Source organism: Petaurus breviceps, unplaced genomic scaffold (assembly GCF_028583685.1).
Source record: "Petaurus breviceps papuanus isolate PSGF00001 unplaced genomic scaffold, PetGlider_PUasm1.0 90784, whole genome shotgun sequence".
NCBI classification, from domain to species: domain Eukaryota; kingdom Metazoa; phylum Chordata; class Mammalia; order Diprotodontia; family Petauridae; genus Petaurus; species Petaurus breviceps.
Window position 1 is genome coordinate 5,452,411 of NW_027187345.1, and position 20,164 is coordinate 5,472,574.

The 20,164-nt window shown below is 37.5% G+C and overlaps 1 protein-coding gene across 1 annotated transcript in view; it reads right to left on the reverse strand.

Moving 5' to 3' along the window:
* The window catches only part of LOC138147346 (VIP peptides-like), a 114,105-nt gene extending 94,161 nt beyond the window's left edge, over nucleotides 1–19,944 (reverse strand). The window contains exon 1 of the mRNA XM_069069747.1: nucleotides 19,591–19,944. The gene's annotated coding sequence lies outside the window, so the exon portion shown is untranslated. The remainder of the gene's footprint in view (nucleotides 1–19,590) is intronic.
* Between the last annotated feature and the right edge of the window lie 220 nt (nucleotides 19,945–20,164).

The window sequence follows — 20,164 nt, forward strand, 5'->3', positions numbered from 1 at the left end:
TTCCATATGTATTAAGGTATGAAGGCAAGAGGTGGAATGTCATTTAGGTTTGTTGGACTAGAATAGTGAATGGGTCAAAGAGAAAAACATAAAATGAGACTTGTAAGGTAGATGGGAGCTATATTGTGGGAGAGTTTAAATGTCAATATAAGGAATTTATATTTTTAAGGTCAGTATGACTTCTGCTTAAAATAATGAAGGTTGACTATAAATTTTAGATCCAGGCTTATTACAGTAGTAGACTATGAGGTCAACAGTAGTAATCACAAGCCAAAAGACTGTCATTATGACTGAGTATTGGGAAAAATATTGTCAGTGCTTTGGTTGTTTCAGGCCCAGAAACATACATTTAGCAGCAGTAACTTCTTTGATCCAAAAGGATGATAGTATGTTTCCTTCTTTTTCCTCTTTCTCCCTTTTCCTCACAATGATACCATGCAATTACTTTACAGTGGGATAAGCCACTGCTACTAACATGAAACCATGAAAAGCAAATGGTGAATGAAAAGTGAGTCCAATTCATTACAAATCTACAAGCATTGGTGTTTGTCCTTTGTTCTTTAAGAGGATCATGACATCAGGGAGGTGATGCCAGGACATGCAAGTGAGTTGGATTTAAGTGAGAGAGGGCTGTGCAAAGACACCATCCTCACTGAACACTGATGATGTGTGCAAGGCCCTAAAGAGAAAAACAAAAAAGAATAAGTTTAGTCCATGCTCTCAAAGTGGCTATAGTTTAACAGCTAAAATAAGTATGAATACGGGGTGTTCCTAAAGTCTTAGTGAAGTTTTAATAGCTTAATGAAAAATTTTAAGCTTTTAATAGCTTCAGGGTATTTTTTATAAATGTAATTCAAAACAGATTGTGTTTTATAATGTAAAAGTCACGAGAGGTACCTGAGGTGGAGAGACAACAGTAAGTCCTTTACTCAACAGTATATAGAAAGGGGAAAAGAAAATTCAAATAGTAAAGTTGTTTTTAAAATCAGAAGGATTTGTAGTTCCTAGCACAGTCAGTACTTGAATGCTAAGCTGGTTCCTAGAAACAACAAAACTATTACTATCAGGTTTTCCTTTTTTCAGGCGACCCTGACCTGGGCAGGATAGGAACTTGATATAAAAGAGAAAGACTTTTGTGCATATCTAATTTCCTCTACACGTGGTGTTAATGAATAGTTAGACATTTTAAAGAATTATTTCAGAGGAATAGGAGTATGCTAATCTACATGTAGGTGGAAATCCTGTGAGTTGGATTTTGTTGTGGTGAAAGGTTCCCACAATAAAATGTCTCATTGTAGTATAGAATTTTAGAGTTGGAAAGAACCTCAAAGGAATTTAGTCCAATCCCCTTGAGGGAGAAGTATGGATTTCCTAATATTCCAAGCTAATACTCATCCTGCTTTTGTTTGAATACCTCTAATTTAATTTTAATTTTTTTTTTGCTTTTTGGAGGGGGGGAAGGTGGGGCAATTGGGGTTAAGTGACTTACCCAAGGTCACACAGATGGTTTTGTGTTAAGTGTCTGAGGCCAAATTTGAACTCAGGTCCTCCTGACTCTAGGGCCAGTGCTCTATTCACTGCACCACCTAGCCACCCTTTGTTTGAATACCTCTAGCAGTAGGTAACACCACATCAAGATATATTCTATTTCTTTATTTGGCAGAAAGGGAGAGCAATATTGTACACATACACACACACACACACACACACACACACACACCAAATCTCCTTGTTTATTCCTTGTTCTGGGGTCAAGAATATGTATACAATACATTTACTACAAGATGTATCCTCTAAGCCTTCAAGTTTCAAAATGACTATCACATCCTTCCTGAGTCATCTTTTCTTCAGGCTGTATATCTTCAGTTCCTTTACATGATTCTTATATGGCTTGTTTTTATACATTGTTGTTTGCCTTGTTGTCTTCTGCTTTAGGCTTTGAGCCCTTTAGGGGTAGGAATCATTTTTTTTTTTGGCCTTTCTTTGTATCCTAGGACTTGACACAGAGCCTCACACATAGTAGGTATTGAATAAATGTTAATTGATTAACATCATATTTTTTTTTCAGGAAGCACTCTAACCTTCTCTCTTGTATCTCCCTAAAAATTTGGCACTTGTGGCTAAACATAACATGGTCTGACCAGGGCAGAGTACAGAGGCATCATTACTTATTTTGTTTTGGATACTATACTTTTCTAAATTTCACCTAAGATTGAATTCCATTTTTGCTGCTGCTATTGCTGTTGTAGCTGGTTTACATGGTATACTTTTAGCTCATGTTACTTTGGTTTAGGAATCCTTGAGTCAAAAAAAAAAATAGAATCCTAAAACCCAGAAGAGCTCTGAGGTTTGATCTATCCACAGGATGAAACCCAAATCATAAAGCTTCCCATGATCCTTCCCTACACTAGTCCTCACAGACATAAGTGATTTCTTTTTCACTAATGAATCAGAGCTCTCAAGATGGAAACTTTCCAAGTATGGTACATTCTTTTTATTGCCACAAAGTCCTGCTTATGTCTAGCTACTCTAATTACTTTTCAGCAAGGTAATAATGCAGGCCACATAGCATCATGACATTTTCATTTCTGGGGGAATTCCCAGGAATCATGGTATGTGTATACAATGCAGAGGAGCTGGTCCATTGTAGAATTCTCTTTGCTTTATTCATTTTGATAAAGTAAGCAGAGAAAATAAAATCAGATCTAAACTAGAGAGGGAGGCAAAGAAGCCCAAAGAGTCATTGTGTCAGAGTGTGGGAGGAAAGAATCCCTTTACAGTATGTAAGATTATATTAAAAAAAGATAGATGTCTAAGTGAAAGTTTATAACTAACTTCCAAAAGGCAAAATGTACATCACAGGGGCATCCGGTTCAGCCTTGGGGGTTGATGAGATGGGAGGTTCTGATAGTCTCCCTGGAAGATATTCTATCTAATGCTCTAATGACTAGAACTAGAGATTAAGCTATCCACTAAAATAAAATCTAGTTTTCTAGGCTAGAGCATCTTTAGGAATAATGCATTTTATTTTAGGATTTTTTTCCTGTTTAAAGACCTGCTGTGTTTAAAATGTTTCCTTTTCTACTTTTCCTTTGATGTCTATTTGTATAATATCTAAAGAAATAGAGAAAGAATATTATTTCATTTACAGATAAAAATAGTTATTATATGTTGGGGTCCTGTTGTCAAGCAATTTGCTTGGCACCTAAGCTATTAGTCTTAGTTCTCTTAGCTCCCTTCTCCTATACTGGTTAACAATGAAGAATTTAAATTTTAATGAATAATTTTCAACTTTAGTTTGGGGACAGGTAAGTGGTACAGTGAATAGAGTGCTGGGCCTGGAGTCAGGAAGACTCATCTTCAGGAGTTCAAACTGGTCTCAGATGCTTACTAGTCATGTGACCCTGGGCAAGTCACTTTACCCTGTTTGCCTCAGTTTCCTCATCTGTAAAATGAGTGGAGAAGGCACACTCTAGTATCTTTGTCAAGAACACCCCAGATGGGGTCAACAAAGAACTGGACATGACTGAAATGACAGAACAACAATAAATTTCAATGCTGGGATAGAACTCCCCATTCTTTTTTTTCCTAGACTGATAAGGATCAGAGCCCCTTTCCCTTTGAATATGTGAGAAGACAAATGAATATTATAGTAGAACAGTGATTGAAATGTTTATTGACTGCCTGACTTTTTACATATATCTGACTATTTGAACCAATAATGTAACTGGAGTGATCCTTAGCAGCCAGGGGAAACATCAAGTCCTGGGATGCTTATGTTGCTGCTATTTGGACAGCTGCTAGTGTGGGCACCAAAGGTAAAATGCCTCATGCATCTTTTATGCAAAATTATCAACCATATCCTTCTATCCTTATGTATGGCTTTTAGCTGGTAATGTAGTCCTTAAGGTTTGTGAAGCACTGTGCCTACATTATTTCACTTTACATATGAAGAAACTGAGGCTAGAGAGGGTAAGAAACTTGCCAGTATTCATAGCTGATGTTTCTACACTTCCAGTATTCTACATATAGTTTCCAAACCTAGTTGTCTCAACTCCGAGTCTGCCACTTTAAGTAAACAATTTGACTCACAAGGTAGAGAAATATTGCACTGAAGTAGATGGCAATGTTAAATGAAGGGAATGGCAGTTGCTACAATAAATTGGATTAAAAATGAATGGGAGTATGCTAGGGTGGGTGAGTTCACTTAAGTCTTAAATGCAGTCAGTCTTGAAATGAATTTATTTTAAACTGAAGTCTGAATATTTACAGAGAACTAATAAAGAGAGGACCTGGGTTTGAATCCTAACTTCCCAATTACTATTTGTGTACAAAAACATTAACCTCTTCAGTCTTCTGTTTCCCCAATTATAAAATGAGGGGAGTTGACTAAATTAAATCTATGATCTCTTTTATAATGCAGAAAGTATGGTCCAAACCCACATCAGAGGCTTCTGGGATTTGACTTTTTTGGTTCATCTCTTGATACAAGTAAGTATCTTGTGATATGGTGATGCAGGCAGGTCTAGAAAAGAGTCCAGAAAAAGCAAAGAATGTGTATATGGAGAGGAGGGGACGTACTGCCTCTGGGCTGCTTGGAGAGTAGGACAGGAGGAAGAAGTAGTAGAGGTGGTTATGTAGAACAGGGGAACTGGAATGGCTGTCTGAACAGCAGCCACATATCAATATTTTCCCTCTCTGTTGTTGTTCAGTCATGTTCAACTCTTCATTATTCCATTTGGTGTTTTCTTGGCAAAGATACTGGAGTGCTTTTCCACTTTCCTTCTCCAGCTTATTTTAAGAGGTGAGGAAACTGAGGCAAACAGGGTTAAGTGACCTGCCCAGGGTCACACAGCTAGTAAGAGTCTAGGGTCAGATTTGTTCAGGCCTGGTACTCTATCCATTGTACCATCTATCTCTCCCTCACCTCCCTAGACCACCAAAAAAGTGAAGAAAAGATAATGATGAAAGAGGGAGGTACAATAGTGGCTGATCCCACTCTACCCATTCAACTGGGTCTTACTGGTTCCTATTTCTAGGCACATTTCTATAATATATCATAGAACTGTGTCACCTGATAAGCTCCTATGGACAACCCAGGAATGTGTGTTTCCTTGTATCCATTAGTTCCAGGAATGAAGGTATAGGGACAGTGATGGGAATAACACAGGAGAGATAAAGATGCTTCCTAATTCAGGGTAGGGATCCTTACCAGAGCCCACTGTTAAAGTCTCTTCCACTTTCTCCTTCTCCCTAATCTTTTCCCTTAGGATTTAATTCCAAGCCATACTGTAACTAAACTTAAAAGGGCAGAAGGAATAAAGACTTAAGTCTTTCAGTGTGCCCCATCAGATGTTAAGCCTAACCTTTGGTTTTGCTGTGTAATTCAAGTGTTTGACTCACGGAAAAGGATGGTGGTGGTGCTGTGAGAGCTCCATAATGATACCCAGTGCTGCAGATGAATAACAAATGCTATTTCTTCTTTTGTCATTTTGTCTCAAGTGATTTGTGTATTAGTTTTGAGTAAAATGGGATAAAAAAGGAAGGGGGGAATAAAGTCAATTTGTAGAGAAAAGTTAACAAGTTAGTAGAAATTGATAGATAAAAATGTAAAGGAGAGGGGATGATTGTGGGAACAAAGTCTTTTAGAATCTAAACTTTAAGAGATTGTTTCAAGTATGGCTTTGTATTCCTCATGCCTAGCATAGTGTATTGGCACATAGTAGGTCTACTTGATAGAAGGAGGTAGAAGGAGATGAATGAATTAATCAGTCAAACATTTTCAAATCTTTACTATATGCCAGCAATTGTACCAGGCTCTGGGAGGAAAAATGAAACAGTGCCTGCCTTCAAAGGGTTTATATTCTATCAAGGGAGACACTCTGTGTGTGTGTGTGTGTGTGTGTGTGTGTGTAAGTATAATAAATACAAGAAAATATGAAGGGAAATGCTAGGAACAAAGAGGGCCAAGGAGGACCTCATGTTGAAAGTGGCATATAAATGGAGGCTTAAATAATCTGGGGATTTTCTAAGAGGAAGAGATGAAGAGAGAATGAATTTCAGACCTGGGGGGCAGGCAGGCTGGGCAAAGGTTTAAAGACAGGAGATGGAGGATTGTATGTGAGGAACAGAAAATAGGCCAGCTTTGCTGGATTGTATGGAGTTCATGAAAGGGAATAATGTATAAAGTTGAAAGAGTACGTTCAAAGATAATTTTGTAGGGGTTAATCATGGCATGGAGGTAGAACAATTTTCAAACTGAGACAGAATGGAGTAAAGAAGAAGATGAGTAAAGGTACCGGGGGTGGAGGGGTGGAGGGCTAAGGGGGGGGGGGGGTGTTGGAGATGGAGGAGAGGGCTCTCAGGTTGGAGAGTCTTAATATTTTCAATAAAGTAGGAGCTAAAGTAATTTGCTTAGGAGGAGAGTCTGCATTACTGATGGGCAGGAGAAAAGATGGGAACTGCCATGGGGAATATAATAGGAAGTAAGGAATCTATAAAAAAGGGCAGTTAAAGTGCAAATGGATAGAGTTCCAAGCCTGAAGTCAGGAAGGCTCATCTTCCTGAGTTCAATCTGGCCTCAGATACCAGCTGTGTGACTCTAGGCAAGTCACTTAACCTCATTTGCCTCAATTTCCTCATTTGTAAAACAGATTGGAGAAGGAAAGGGCAAACCACTATAATATCTTTGCCAAGAAAACCAAAATAGGGTTACAAAGAGTCAATATGATTTAACAATAACCATTTATAGAAGGAATGCTAAGCATTGGTGAAGGTTCAGCTGAAGTTACTTAGTATGAATCTGCTGTAAACCTAATCAATACAATTTCATGATCCTCATTCCCTGCCCAGTACCCTAGAAATCATCTGCAGTTGGGTAATAAAAAAGAAAGAGGATGGTGGGGGCTACCCTGGGCTTGGGAATAAAGGCGGGAATGGACAAAAGACTGAAGGATTCTAGAGTGCTAGCAAGAGCATTACTAATCAGGAAATTCAGGATAGACTTGGAGAATATGGTCAAAGGTCTATGAGGAGCCGAAAAAGCGGGTACTTTGGGAGTGCATTATTGGGAAAAGTTGGAGGATGCTCATGGTCTGAAAATAAATTTTGAGATTTGAGATCTTTTAGGTCAATTGAATAGCTCTGAGTGATGATGAAGAGATACAAGAGGTGAAGAGGTGGTCATTCAAATACACTTTGGACAGAATAATGTACTGAGAAGAGTATTAGCTATTGAAATTGTGTGAGTGAGCCAATTAAATCTTCTCTAGCATCAGAATAGCTGAGAACTGGGAAGGAACAGCACCAACTACGTATACATTTTGTTGAGATGAGAATGAAGAAAAATTTGGAAGGAAAATTCCCTAGTCCTAGGAGGAGCACTGACGGGGAGGTAGAATCTAGGACAGTCAGGTAGTAATAGAAGGACAGGATAAGGGAAGAGGGGAGGGAAGAGGATAGCCACAATCCTCCATCTCCTGTCTCTAAACCTACGCCCAAAGAATGCAGAAAGGGGACGTGGGAGGAAATTTTTTAGCTTTGTTCCCTTCACAATTTTGTCTAAAGCAGGCCCAGCTCTTTGACCACCTGTAAGTCCTTTCTTAGTCTTCCTATTCTCTTCCTCCTTAGCTATATTGTATTAATCTATTTGTTTATTTACTTGAATGTTGTATCCTTCCCTCTCTCCTCTGCCCTCAATGGAACACATTTGTTGAAAGTGGGGGTTGATTCTTACTGTCTTTGTATTAGTAGGTACTTAATAATGTAGTTGCATTGAATTGATTTTATGAAATGATAAAGATTCATCCAAGGTTTTCATATCTATAATCATAGGTACAAGAGAAACTTTGGTTTTCACAATGATATTCAGTAACAAACAAAGGATAGAGTCTGGTATGTTAATAAAAGAGGGGATCAGAGACTTAGTGTAACATATTGCTATTCATTTACTGGTTTAGGGGAGATGATTCATCTAAAGATCAATTTAAGGCTGAAATAAATGTATGAACACAATGAGTCATTTTTAAAACAAATATACCAGAACATATAATAATAAAATAAACAAAATAAGTATGAAAATAGCTGGAATTTATATAAACTAGAAATCATTAACTTTACTTCTATCTCCCTTAGATATCTCCTTTAGTCTGTCAATAAACATTAATTAAGTATCTACAAAGTACTGACAATAACGTAGAGGCAAAGCAGTTGGTGGTTCCATGAATAAAGCACTGGGCCTGGAGTGAGGAAGATGAGAGTTCATATCTGGCTTCAGATACTAGCTGTAAACCATTTGACCTCTGTTTGCCTCAGTTTCTTTAATTGTAAAATGGAACATAGTAATAGCTTCCCAGGATTGTTTTGAGGAATAAATGAGATACTTGTAAAAATTGCTTAGCACAGTATCTGGAAGAAGCATAGTAAATACTAAGTAAATGTTTAGTTCCTTCCCTGGATAAAAAAAGAAAGACAGTCACTTTCCTCTACGAACTCATAGTCTAATGGGGTAAGACACGCAAAAGGAAGCCGAAAGGTGGGGGAAGAAAATTTACCTGGCATATGACAGAATCTAGTCCAAAGGAATATAACTGGGTGGGTAGTGAAGAAATGGCTAGCCTGGGAGCCTTCTTTAAATGGAGGCTTTGGGAGAAGTTTTCCCCACTACTCTTCAATAAGAGGAGTATAGGGTACTGATAAAATACCACTTAGAACAATCCATTGATAGATTTCAGGAGGTCCATGGAATTGGATGAAAAAAAAATCTTTATTTTCACTAACTTCTAACTGAAATTTAGCATTTCCTTCAGTCATGAATGTAAGAGACGAAACTTTATTCTGAGAAGGATCCATACTTTTCAATCAGATTACTGAGGGATCAATAACATAAAATGAGGTCAAGAACTTCTGATCTATTCCTTTAAAGTTTCCAAGACATTTTACATATGCTCTATCATTTGACCTTCATAATAAGTCTGTGAAATAGGTTTTGAAGGTACTATAGATACTATCTTCATTTTACTGATGAAGAAACTGAGGCTTAGATAGGTTAAGTGACTTGCCAAGGAGCACACAGCTGCTAGGGATCTAAGTCAGGATTTTAACTGAGGTCTTCTTGCCTCTGAATCTGGCATTTTATCCACTCCCTCAGACTCTCTATTCTTCTGCTTTTGATTAAACAAACTTTGAATTCTTTAGACTTTCTTTCAAATATGATAAAGTCCTTAGACCTTTGGAGGCTCATAGGCATTTCCATTAAATATCTGAATTCAACATTTCCCCTGAAAATGTTTCTTTCAACATACACTCATTGTAAGCAAGAGCTAGAGTTGTTTTTTTTTTTGCTTGAGTCATCCTTCTTAATAGGCAGCTGGTCTCTCTTACCAGCTGATATTTCATATTAAATTGTCCTCTAGATATTTCATCAAAATGGTTTGTGGCATATACCCTGCATTTACCTCATGTCCTTTTTGTGGTTCATTGTAACTTTGCACAATGGGGGAGTCTGGGTGGCAGCTGCAAATTTTCTGTTTCTCAATACACATAGCATATTTGTCAGCAATTACATCTCAGCTTCTCTTTTTGCACTTGTATTCTTGGTATAGAGCAGAGATGGCAAATTAATTATTACAATGATCTGCACTGTGCATTCCCTTCTCTTTAGTTCACTCTGAAACCCTTTCAATTTAGACACAAAAAGCACATACACAAAAAACATGGTCTCAGTATGATGGAAAATTCTTAATGTCTCCTAAACTTGTCTGCCCAAAGTGGGAAAAATATTTAATAATTTCTCTATTCCTCTACCCCATGCCAAATAAATGGATCATATGTATTTGTTGACCTATAGGATTCTTCCCAGGGAATCTAAGCTACCTCTACTTTCACTTTGGGGTTTGTTGATCCCCTTGAAAAATTACTTGATACTACATTTTGCCACCCTTGGAAACATTTTTGTTGTATAAACAAAGCATGCTTAGAGTCAAAGGACTTGGGTTTGAATCCTGGCCCTGCTTCTTCCTACTTGGGTGACTTTGGGTAATTTACAACTTCTCTTCATCTGATCTCATTGTTTGTGCAGTGAGATGGGTTTACTCCACTTCAATTATTTAAATCAACAGATACTTATTAAGCACACATTATGTGCAAAACAGTGATAGACTCTAGGGATATAGAGACAAAAATGATGCAGTCCCTGCCCTCTAGCAGCTTACATTCTATAAAGGAATACTATATATATATACATATATATACACATATATATGTGTGTGTGAAGCATATATGAAATGCTTATATATATATAAGCATATGCAAAATAAATGTAAATCGATGGTAGGAGTGGGGAGGCTGCACTGTCACTTGAGGGGCAGAGGAGGTCTAGTGTTAAAAGTGGCACCTGAGCTTCATTTTGAAGGCTAATAAATATTCTAGGGAGGTAGAAGTGAGAATGAAGTGAAGTCCAGGTATGAGCAGCAACCTATGTAAAGGCAAGGAAGTCATGGGTAAGGAACAGAAGGAGAGTTTGGGTTATATAGAGTAAGTGAAGGGGAGTAATATAATAAAACTAGAAAGGTCTATGTAACAGATTGTAAAGGGGTCAGAATGCCAAATAGAGGACCTTAGAGGTAATAGGGAGTCCTTAGAGTTTATTGAGTAGGGATGTGACATAGACCTATGCTTAAGAAAAATTACTTTGGCAGCTGTACAGAGGAGGGATTCCATTTTCCATACCACTCTCAACATTTTGTACACTAACAACTACCTTAAAAAAATTAAACTGGTGAACTTGTAAAATCACTGGAGAAAATATTTCCTTTGGAGCCATGGCATTAGGAAGACTCAGTCACAAAGAGCAAAAAGCACCTATGAACAAAAGCTTTAGGCAAAACCAAGAGATGATCTTCATTTATGTGTTATGCTGACACATGTCTATGTTTAACCATATTCCCACACATGATCAAAAATATCAAAAATAGTAAAGTTTGAAAATAGACACCTCTACATATATACTCATACATACACACACACACACACACATATATCTATATACTGAAACTGAAGGCTTCCTTTGTTATGCCTTCTTTTCCAGTAACTTCACATCCTAACCAACACTCATCCTTCATCTACTTTTCATGAAGGACATTTTAGATGTGAGTTCTTTTAGTCATGTGACACGATATTGCTATATCTGAGTTCCATCTGTCTTTTACTATTAGCCTAGGTAGGAACTAATTTCCCTAAGATCACCATTCATTTTAAAAACTACATGAATACTATGTGATTTACAAGGTAAGCCTTTTGTCATCACGTATTACTTTATAATTTTAACAAATCAGAGATTTAACATGCAAGATGCATATAGAACTTCAAGAATCCAATATCCAAGGGGCAGCTAGGTGGCACAGTGAATAGAGCACTGGTCCTGCAGTCAGGAGGACCCGACTTCAAATTGGGCCTCAGACACTTATCACAAAAACTAGTCGTGTGACCTTGGGCAAGTCACTTAACTCCAATTGCCCTCCAAAATAAAAAAGAATCCAGTATCTTTGCTCTTGTCCTTCATCTTAACTTCAGTCACCCTTTCAGTAGGAACAATCTCAATTTCCTGTAAAATTGGCCCCTCAGATATCTTCCAGCTCTAAATTCTTATGAACACAAAGGACAAAGTATGTACCTTTTCTTGGCTCTGATTTTGGTCTTTTTCATTGACAAATGCTATTATATTCAACACCAGATTTCACCACCCAGAACCTAAGCAATTGTACCAAGTGCTAGTTCCAGCATGGGATACCCAGTAATGTTAGCATAACAAGAAAGGCAGTGTGGCTGAACCATATGGGTGAAGAGGGAAAACAGAAGTTAGCTGCTCTGGGGACTTCAACAGCCTCCTTTCAAAACTCCAGTTCCAACTGCAACCAAGTATGTTTATTCAAAGCTTAGGCTTTTCATGATGGTATTTGTAAATGAAAATCTTATCATTCTGGAGAACAGAGCTCTTGCTGTTGTCATTGTTGTTGACATTTTTGAAGAGGATCAATGACATCATGGGATGACAACTTGACTTGCTGAAAATTGGATTTGAGGCAGAATTACAAAAAAGTTGCCAGCCTCACACTCTCTTCCAAAGCCATATAAATCTAGTGGCAAGACAAAGCATATGACCTTGGCTTCTTCAGTGTTTGACCAAGCTCTAAGCGCTCTACAGTGTCTGCTTCAGCTGCCTTTCATGGCTTTTGGAACAAATTGTTCTTATGTGCCCATTCCACTGGGGAAAGTCTTTACATGCTTGGGGTAGACATCCTTTACCTCACCTACAGGTTTGAGTCCCATTGGTAACCCTCAACCTGGTTTAGCCCTTCTGCTAAGATGGTTTTGCTGAGGTGTATACTACAGCTTCTTGGAGTCACAGGTGAGACTTGAGTGCCAGGTAGACACCAAAAGAGGATGTGCAGCCCCAAAGAGGGCTCAGTAAGCCTTCAGACTAGAGGAGCTAGTCCAGCTGAGCTCCCCATACATCCCAAAGAACAGAGCAATAGTGCAGACCAGAGGGCAGCAGACAGGACTCATGTGGTGAGAATCCAATTAGTATATCCATTATTTTTTATATGTGTTAGTGATTCCTGTTTCACTGATCTTCAGAGATTAGTTTTTGCCTTTACTCTAATTGAGATGTTGCCCTGGAGTGCTGTGTGGTTAACACTGTTTGGGAGTATCTGTGATGACACTGTTTTTAGGGTCAACAAATGTGAGAAACTGCTTAATTCCTATCCTAGACTATTCCCATTTAGAAAATAATTGTTAGGTTCTAGAATGCAATGGAAAATATTGGTTATATGCATGTTTGAATTTTTTTTAATTTGAATTATCCTGTGTGATGCCACATTTGAAGGAAGGATGCAAACAAACATTTATTAAAGGCTTACTGTGCACTAGGCTCCGTGCTTAGCACTATACAAATATCTCATATTCTTCTTCAACAAGAGGTGGGTGTTGTTATAATCCCCATTTTATATTTGAGGAAACCAAGCCAGAGCTAAAGTGACTTGCCCAGTGTCTCACAGCTAGTAAGTGTCTTTGGCTAGATTTGAACTCAGGTCTTCCTGACCCTAGAGCCAGGTCTAACTATGGTGTTATGTATGAACTCCCCCTTACATTTTTTTTTAATCTTACTAGAAAGGAAGAAATGGAAATAAAATGACAATAGATCACTATGTCCAATTTGATTAGGACTGAAAATTACTATTTCATGGTATCTCTTCACTTCTTATTATAGAAATAAGCATGTTAGCTATCCACTGGGGTTCATATATGCAGAGATGACTTTTGGGTGGGCAAAAGAAGAAAACATCTTAACAGTTAGAGCTTCATAAAAGAAGAATGAGTGGCCTTGGGAAGAAGTATTCCTTTTCCTTATAGATGTATGAACAGAGGCTAGATTTATCAGGTATCTTGTAGAGGGGATAATTTTTTAAGCCTCAGTTGGACTAGATGGCCTCTAACATCCTTTTCAGAGAAGGTAGGTGGTGCTATAGTGCACAGAGTGCTGGACCTGGAGTCAGGAAGAATCATTTTCCTGAGTCCGAATCTGGCCTTAGATACTTACTAGCTGTATGACTCTGGGCAAGTCACTTAACTCTATTTTTCTCAGTTTCTTCTTCTGTAAAATTATCTACAAAAAGAAATGGAAAACCACTCCAGTATATTTTCCAAGAAAACCCCAAATGGTGTCATGAAGTCAGATATGACTGAACAAAAAAAAAGATCCCTTTCAACTCTGATTCTATGATTCTCTCTTCTAGTAGAATGTAAGCTACTTGAGGACAGGGAGTATGTCATGTTGACATGACAGAGCCTTTATTAAGTGCTTATTATGTGGCACTATGCTAAACACTAAGGGTATTAAAAACAAAAAAACAAAAGATGGTTCTCTCAGAGAAGTCACATTCTAATAGAGGAAGACAAAACAAAAAGAAGGGATGGAACCTACTCCCTTGTGTGACAGTTATCCAGAGTGGAGGTGGAATGGGCAGGAAGGTTCACCATCGTGGCCAGAGGCTTCTCATAGTATAGCAGTTCTAAGCAGGAACTCATCAACCATTAATTCAGTCTCAAAGTGGGGTCTTTGTATCTTCCTAGTATGGACCTGTGCACATTTTTATTTTTTGTTTAGGGGGAAGAGAAGGGACCCATGCTCATTGGGGCTATGGGGAACTTCTAGTGTGGACATGTCCTCTACCATTGTACACAGGAATGTCATCTGCAACTTAGAGTTTGAGAGAATTGTCTGGGGGCACAGAGAAGTCAACTTGCCCACGGTCATGCAGATTTGAAGGGCATCTTCCTGGCTCCAAGGCTGTTTTTTCATCCTCTACAGCACACTTTGCCATTCACATGGTCAATTTTTAGCAAATGTTTGTTGAGTTGAATTCCCACTCCGAGGTTACCAAGAATTGCTGAAGCAAGTCATAAGTCTCTACTTAAATAAGTCCACTGCTAATTTGTGCTATTAACCTTACTTGAAGTTTCACTGCTAAAAAGTGCAGAATTGGAAAATTAAGCACATTTTCCTTAATTTCATTCAGACATAAAATTAATTTAGGTTCACTAAGAGTTACTAGAGAATTTCTGGATATATTCTTTTTTGCAAAACATGAAATGGTCTTATTTATAAATGTAAAATTATTAATATATAATATTTAAATTGTATGATATATGATGAATGTTAGTATATAATTAATTATATATAATTATTAACCTATATTAGCCCTTGTCCCTTTCCAAACAATGAAAGAAATGATTATTAATAACATGATTTATGGACATCTGGAGTTTCCCCTTTTTCTATAGTCCTCATTTCAAAGTTCAGTCTCTTGAAGGATATTACTGATAAAGAAATTGAATTAACTTTCCTCAATCTTGGTCAGAACTCAACTAACATTAAAAGGAATTTAATCCCGTTGTGTTCTATCAGGTTTGAGTGGGGATAAATTCTTTAATTAGATTTCCCAAGACTTGGGGGGTAATTTAGAAGCAAATGACATAATCAAAGTTCATTAGAATAAATCCAGCCCCTCATTGTAATACTCATTACCTCTCATTACTTGTTCATCCATCAGAGTTGGTTACCTCCCTTTTGAACACCAGCTTTTCCAAAGCCATATAAGCCTTGAGTTTGCCTTCATGATTGTTTTTAGGCATTTTGAGTGTCAGTGACCTCTTTTATTAAAATGTTAGCATTAATAATAAAATACCTAATTATTCAGAAATTATGTCTCTCCAACTTTTTAAATGTCACTATAGCCACACACAGAAAAAAATCACTAGAAGTAATCATGTTTAGAAATGGACATGTTCTCTATTGGTCCACATACCTTTAATATGTTCAAATAGTCAATCAACAAGCACTTATTAATGACTACTTAAGTGTCAGATACTGTAATAGGCCCTAAGGGACAAATATTCTTATTCTCAAAGACCTGGCCTTCTATCACAAGAGACATGTATAGTACCTTTTTGGCATATAGAGAAATCTGTAGTTATTATTCTGTGTATTTTTATATAAATAAGAATAAGGATAGGGACTAGAACAAGAATTCTTTTCCTGGAGTCAGTGAGCTTCTTTTAAAAAATATTTTGATAACCGTATAAGTTGATTTCCTTTATAATCTTATGTATTTTATGCATTTAAAAACACTATTCTGATAGTAGTGCATAGGTTTGACTAAATTACCAAAGGAGTTCCTAGCAAAAAAAAAGACAAGTCCCTGGACTAGTCCAATATAGAGAACTCCTGGGTGAGGAAGTGCCCCCTACCAGTGGAGATGTTTCCTACAACTTATAGTCTTTGAGATTACTGATCTAGAACGTCTCCAGATCACTGAGAAGTTACGTGATTTGCCCAGGATCACATGGTCAGTATGAGTCAGAGATAGGATTTGAACCTAGGTTTTCTTGGTTCTGAGGCCAGCTACCTATCTAGTATGCCAGGTTGAATTATATATGTATATGTGCAACTTTCTCAAAATTTACACCAGTTCTGTATAATTATTATGAAGACTTTGTGTTAAATTCAATCAAAAATATGAGCTGCCTAGTTAGTAACATCAACCAGATAATGTATATTTTTTATCATGTTCTGTGTCCTCATAGCAATGGCTAGCAGAGAAAGTCCAAGTTGGAGACCTAAGGATGTGAGAAATCATTACATCTATTTCCTACTGGAGTCTCCCCCAACATTTCTAACAAATGCTAATTCATTGTGTCTGGACATATCCAATGTGCCCTTGTGGACAACCCATTTCAGTTCTGAACAGCACTAATTACTAAAAAAAATATTTCTGTATATTGCACCAACATATTATATAAGGCAGAATTTAAAACTTTATTTTTGTTTGATAGAATGTTTTCCAAGAGATTTCTAGGTCTGAGAAATCTAGATCAATTTTTCAAAACAACTCTAGCTAATAGCTTCCAGTAACTGATTTTAAATAAGTTTATTTTTCTTTCCCACTTAGAAAATGAAACTTCCCAGCTATGTAATAGATAATAAGGACAAGAACATATTTCTGAAAAATAGTTAGTTTACAATAATAACAGCTAGCATTTCTCTGGTACCTAGTATGTTCCAGGCACTGTGCCACATAAGATTTATTAAATGTCTACTATGTGCCAGGTAATATATAAAGGACTTTATAAATATTACCTCACTTTATCCTCAGAATAACCTTGTGAGATAAGTACTATTATCATTTCCATTTTATAAGTGAGAAAACTGAGGCAGGCAGAAGATAAGTGTCTTGGACAAGATCACACAGCTAATAAATTTCTGAGGTCACATTTGAATTCAGTTCTTCCTCAGTCTATGTTCAACATTTTATCCACTGAGCAACCTAACTACCTGTGGGGGAGGGGGAGGAAAAATATGAAATAAAATTTCAAAGAACTCATTGATTTCATTGTTCTTATCCATTTCTTATGGCGCTTTAAGGTTTGCAAGACACCTCACATATATTATCCCATTTCATCCTTATAACAACCTTGTGAGGTAGGTACTAATTTTTACCTCCCTCTTATAAGAAGACTGGGTCTAAGAAAGGTTAAGTGATTTTTCCAGGGTCAAAGAACCAGTAAAGTACCTGAGCTAGGATTTGAACTCAGGTCTTTGTGACTGCAAGTCCAGCAGGCAACCCACTACCTAGCATTGCCATCAGCAGTATCTACATTCTAGACCATGTACAAGAAACAGAATCCATCCTCTAGAAGCTTATAATATAACAGATGCCATAAACATACTGATAGAGTTTTTGAGAGACACTGACCAGGCGCCAGACCAATGGGTGTTGCATTGATAGGTTATGAATTCATATTGTAGTACTTCATTATATTCCAATTAAGGTGAAGGAGAAAAGCAAATGTAGAGAAACCTGAAGGTATGTCCATTAAATATTTATGTACTGGGATCTCTAGAGGAATTTAAATTCCCCATCAAGGTATATTTGCTTCACTTAGAGTGTGATGATTAGATTTCCAAGTCTCTGAACAGCAGCTACAGATACAGATTTTTCCTATTCTGTTTCATTACTAGTTGATAATTCTATCTTGTACGTCTTTGGAATTCATCTCACAAACTACTATATGTTTTCCCACTCAATTGTCCTCCTTGTTGCCTGATTCTCATTGACAGCCCATACACATAATGAAAAGCTGGCCATGTTATTTCTGCAGCAGCATTTGATCCCTGAAACATTCCCCAATTGAATAACTAAATGAATGACGGTGAGAACAAGAAAGGGAAAACCTGAATAAAGCTATGCTCAGAAGAAACTGTTTTTCCTTTAAGATTTAAAAAAAAAAATGGAATTTGGCTTATAGAGACTGCATGTATTCATATAGTTGAGACATTATAGATATTGGAAATGAAATCTCTACTGAAATGTGGTCATAAATGATAGGCCATGCATGTCCTTTCCCATGATCCAAAAAGAAAAGCATCACAGCAAAACTGTCATGAGCTCTGATAGGTCTTTCCTAAAACCAAGTTTCTATATCACTTTCCAGCTAGTTGGCTCAGTGGCTAGAGCACTGAGCTCTATCAGATCAGGAAGACTAGACTTTAAATCTGGCCTCAGACATTTAATAACTGTGTGATCCTAGGCAAGTCACTTATCCTGATTTTAGAGGCAGAGGTTAATAATAACACCCACTTCCCAAGGTTGTTGTGAAGATTGAATAAGATAGTATTTGTAACAGTAACAGCATAGTGCCTAGCACATATTAGGTACTTAATACATGTTTGTGACCTTCTCCTTTCCCTATCTGACCACCAACTCCAAAGCATGCTGCCTCCACGCCAGCCATCATATAGTTGGAAGTGGGGAACCTCCTTCCCAACAGGCATGTGTAGCCCTCATAATCCTAGATTTTTAGCTCCCCTTTATGTATTATTTCCTGACAAGCGCTGTACCACTTGCCTGTTTTGTCTTTTCAACATTTAGCTGAGTGCTTGCCACATAGTAATCATTTCATAAATTCTGTGTCCATCTAAGAAGGAAAGTGTCATAACAATGGGACTGATCTTAGTGGTAGGCAGAACAAGATCTCTGTTCTTGTTTGGTATAATTTCAGGGATACCAAGAAGAAATTTTAGTTCTTCAAAAAGTATCCTATATCTGATCTCCAAAGAAATAAATTTGACAAAACATTTCATTTCTACAATAAGAGGTGGGAATGAAAATGTAAATATCGTTCTAAAAGGAAATGATAGATTTAAATTTCACCAAAATATAAATTATACAAAGTCTTTATCTGGGAGCAGATATGGATACAAAGAAGAATGGAGAACGAATGGGGAACTAGGACTTAAAAGTAGGAAAGGGTGTTGTGGACAAAGGGTGTCCATGGATGGTGGGGAGAGAGCAGAGAGGAAAGACTGAGTTCCTAGAAGATAAAGATTGCCTAAGAGAAGCAGTATTGTGTATATATTAAGAAAAGTAAGAAAAGGGAAAGTGACCTTGTGTAAAGCCATGCATGAGTAGCTTTCCAGAGGACTGCTGCTGTGAACAGCTTTCAAGGTTTTGATTACAGCATATAGTGAGCTCTCTATTTATTCAATAATAAATCAGAGCAAAACATTAATAGAAAATCAAAATACAACATTCACAATGTTGCAGCTTATCACAGAAAACAAAAATACAGCATTCACCATGTCACAACTCAACAACTTATCAATAAAATGGCCACATAGTTCTCACCAAAGTGGTCACAGTTTTCAACAAAGTACAATCATTTAGTCAATAAATCACTTAGTAACTCAATCTAAAGTACAAAAAGGTCAATGTCCTCCATCCATGGGGCACACTAAGTTACAAATCTGTCACTATGCAGTCATCAGTCACTATTCAATCATCAGTCACTACTCAGTCATCAGTCACTACTTCATACTCTCTTAAGGGGTAGTGGGAAATATACAGGCCATCAACCTCTCCATCACAAGTAAATCACAATTACATCACTACTCAGTACCTATGGAGAGGCCTTTTCATCTTGACTCAGGGCAGGCTTTCAGCTTCCCTGGATCCCCTTCCCAGATCCTACCTGGATTCACCAAACTGTCACCTGGGTTCAAAGGCAGACAGCTCCCAGTTCCTTGTCCAGCTCTCTGTGCAGTTCCTGTTCCATGCTGAAGCTCACAGTGTCCAGTCCACCTTAAATCCTCCACAGTCTCTATTCCTGGGAAGCCAAAGCTTAACAAAGCCACAAACAGACAAAGTACTGACACCACAGTCCTGCCTCCTCTGGAAGCTCTGGCTGGCCCTTGGAAATCTTCAGCAGCTTGACTGGCCCTCAGAAGGAGCTCTGCCACCACAAGTTCCCAGGAAATTCTGACTTTCTCAGCTGGGGTTTTTCCTTATAGACAGTATTGCTTCTCCCTGTTCATTCCCTTCCTGTTACATCAGAAACAGGGGTTCATACCTTCTGTTTCTTTAACAGAAGCTTAATTTGAAACTAGGTGCTAAGTACCTGTCAGTTTAGCAATACAAAGGGATCTTTAAATTTTATTACCATTACACCTTGGAAGTTGTAAAACCTGTATATCTTGTGAGATTAAGAATTCTCTCTCTACCATTATGATCCTAATTTTCTCTCTATTCTTCTCCCTTCTAATAGT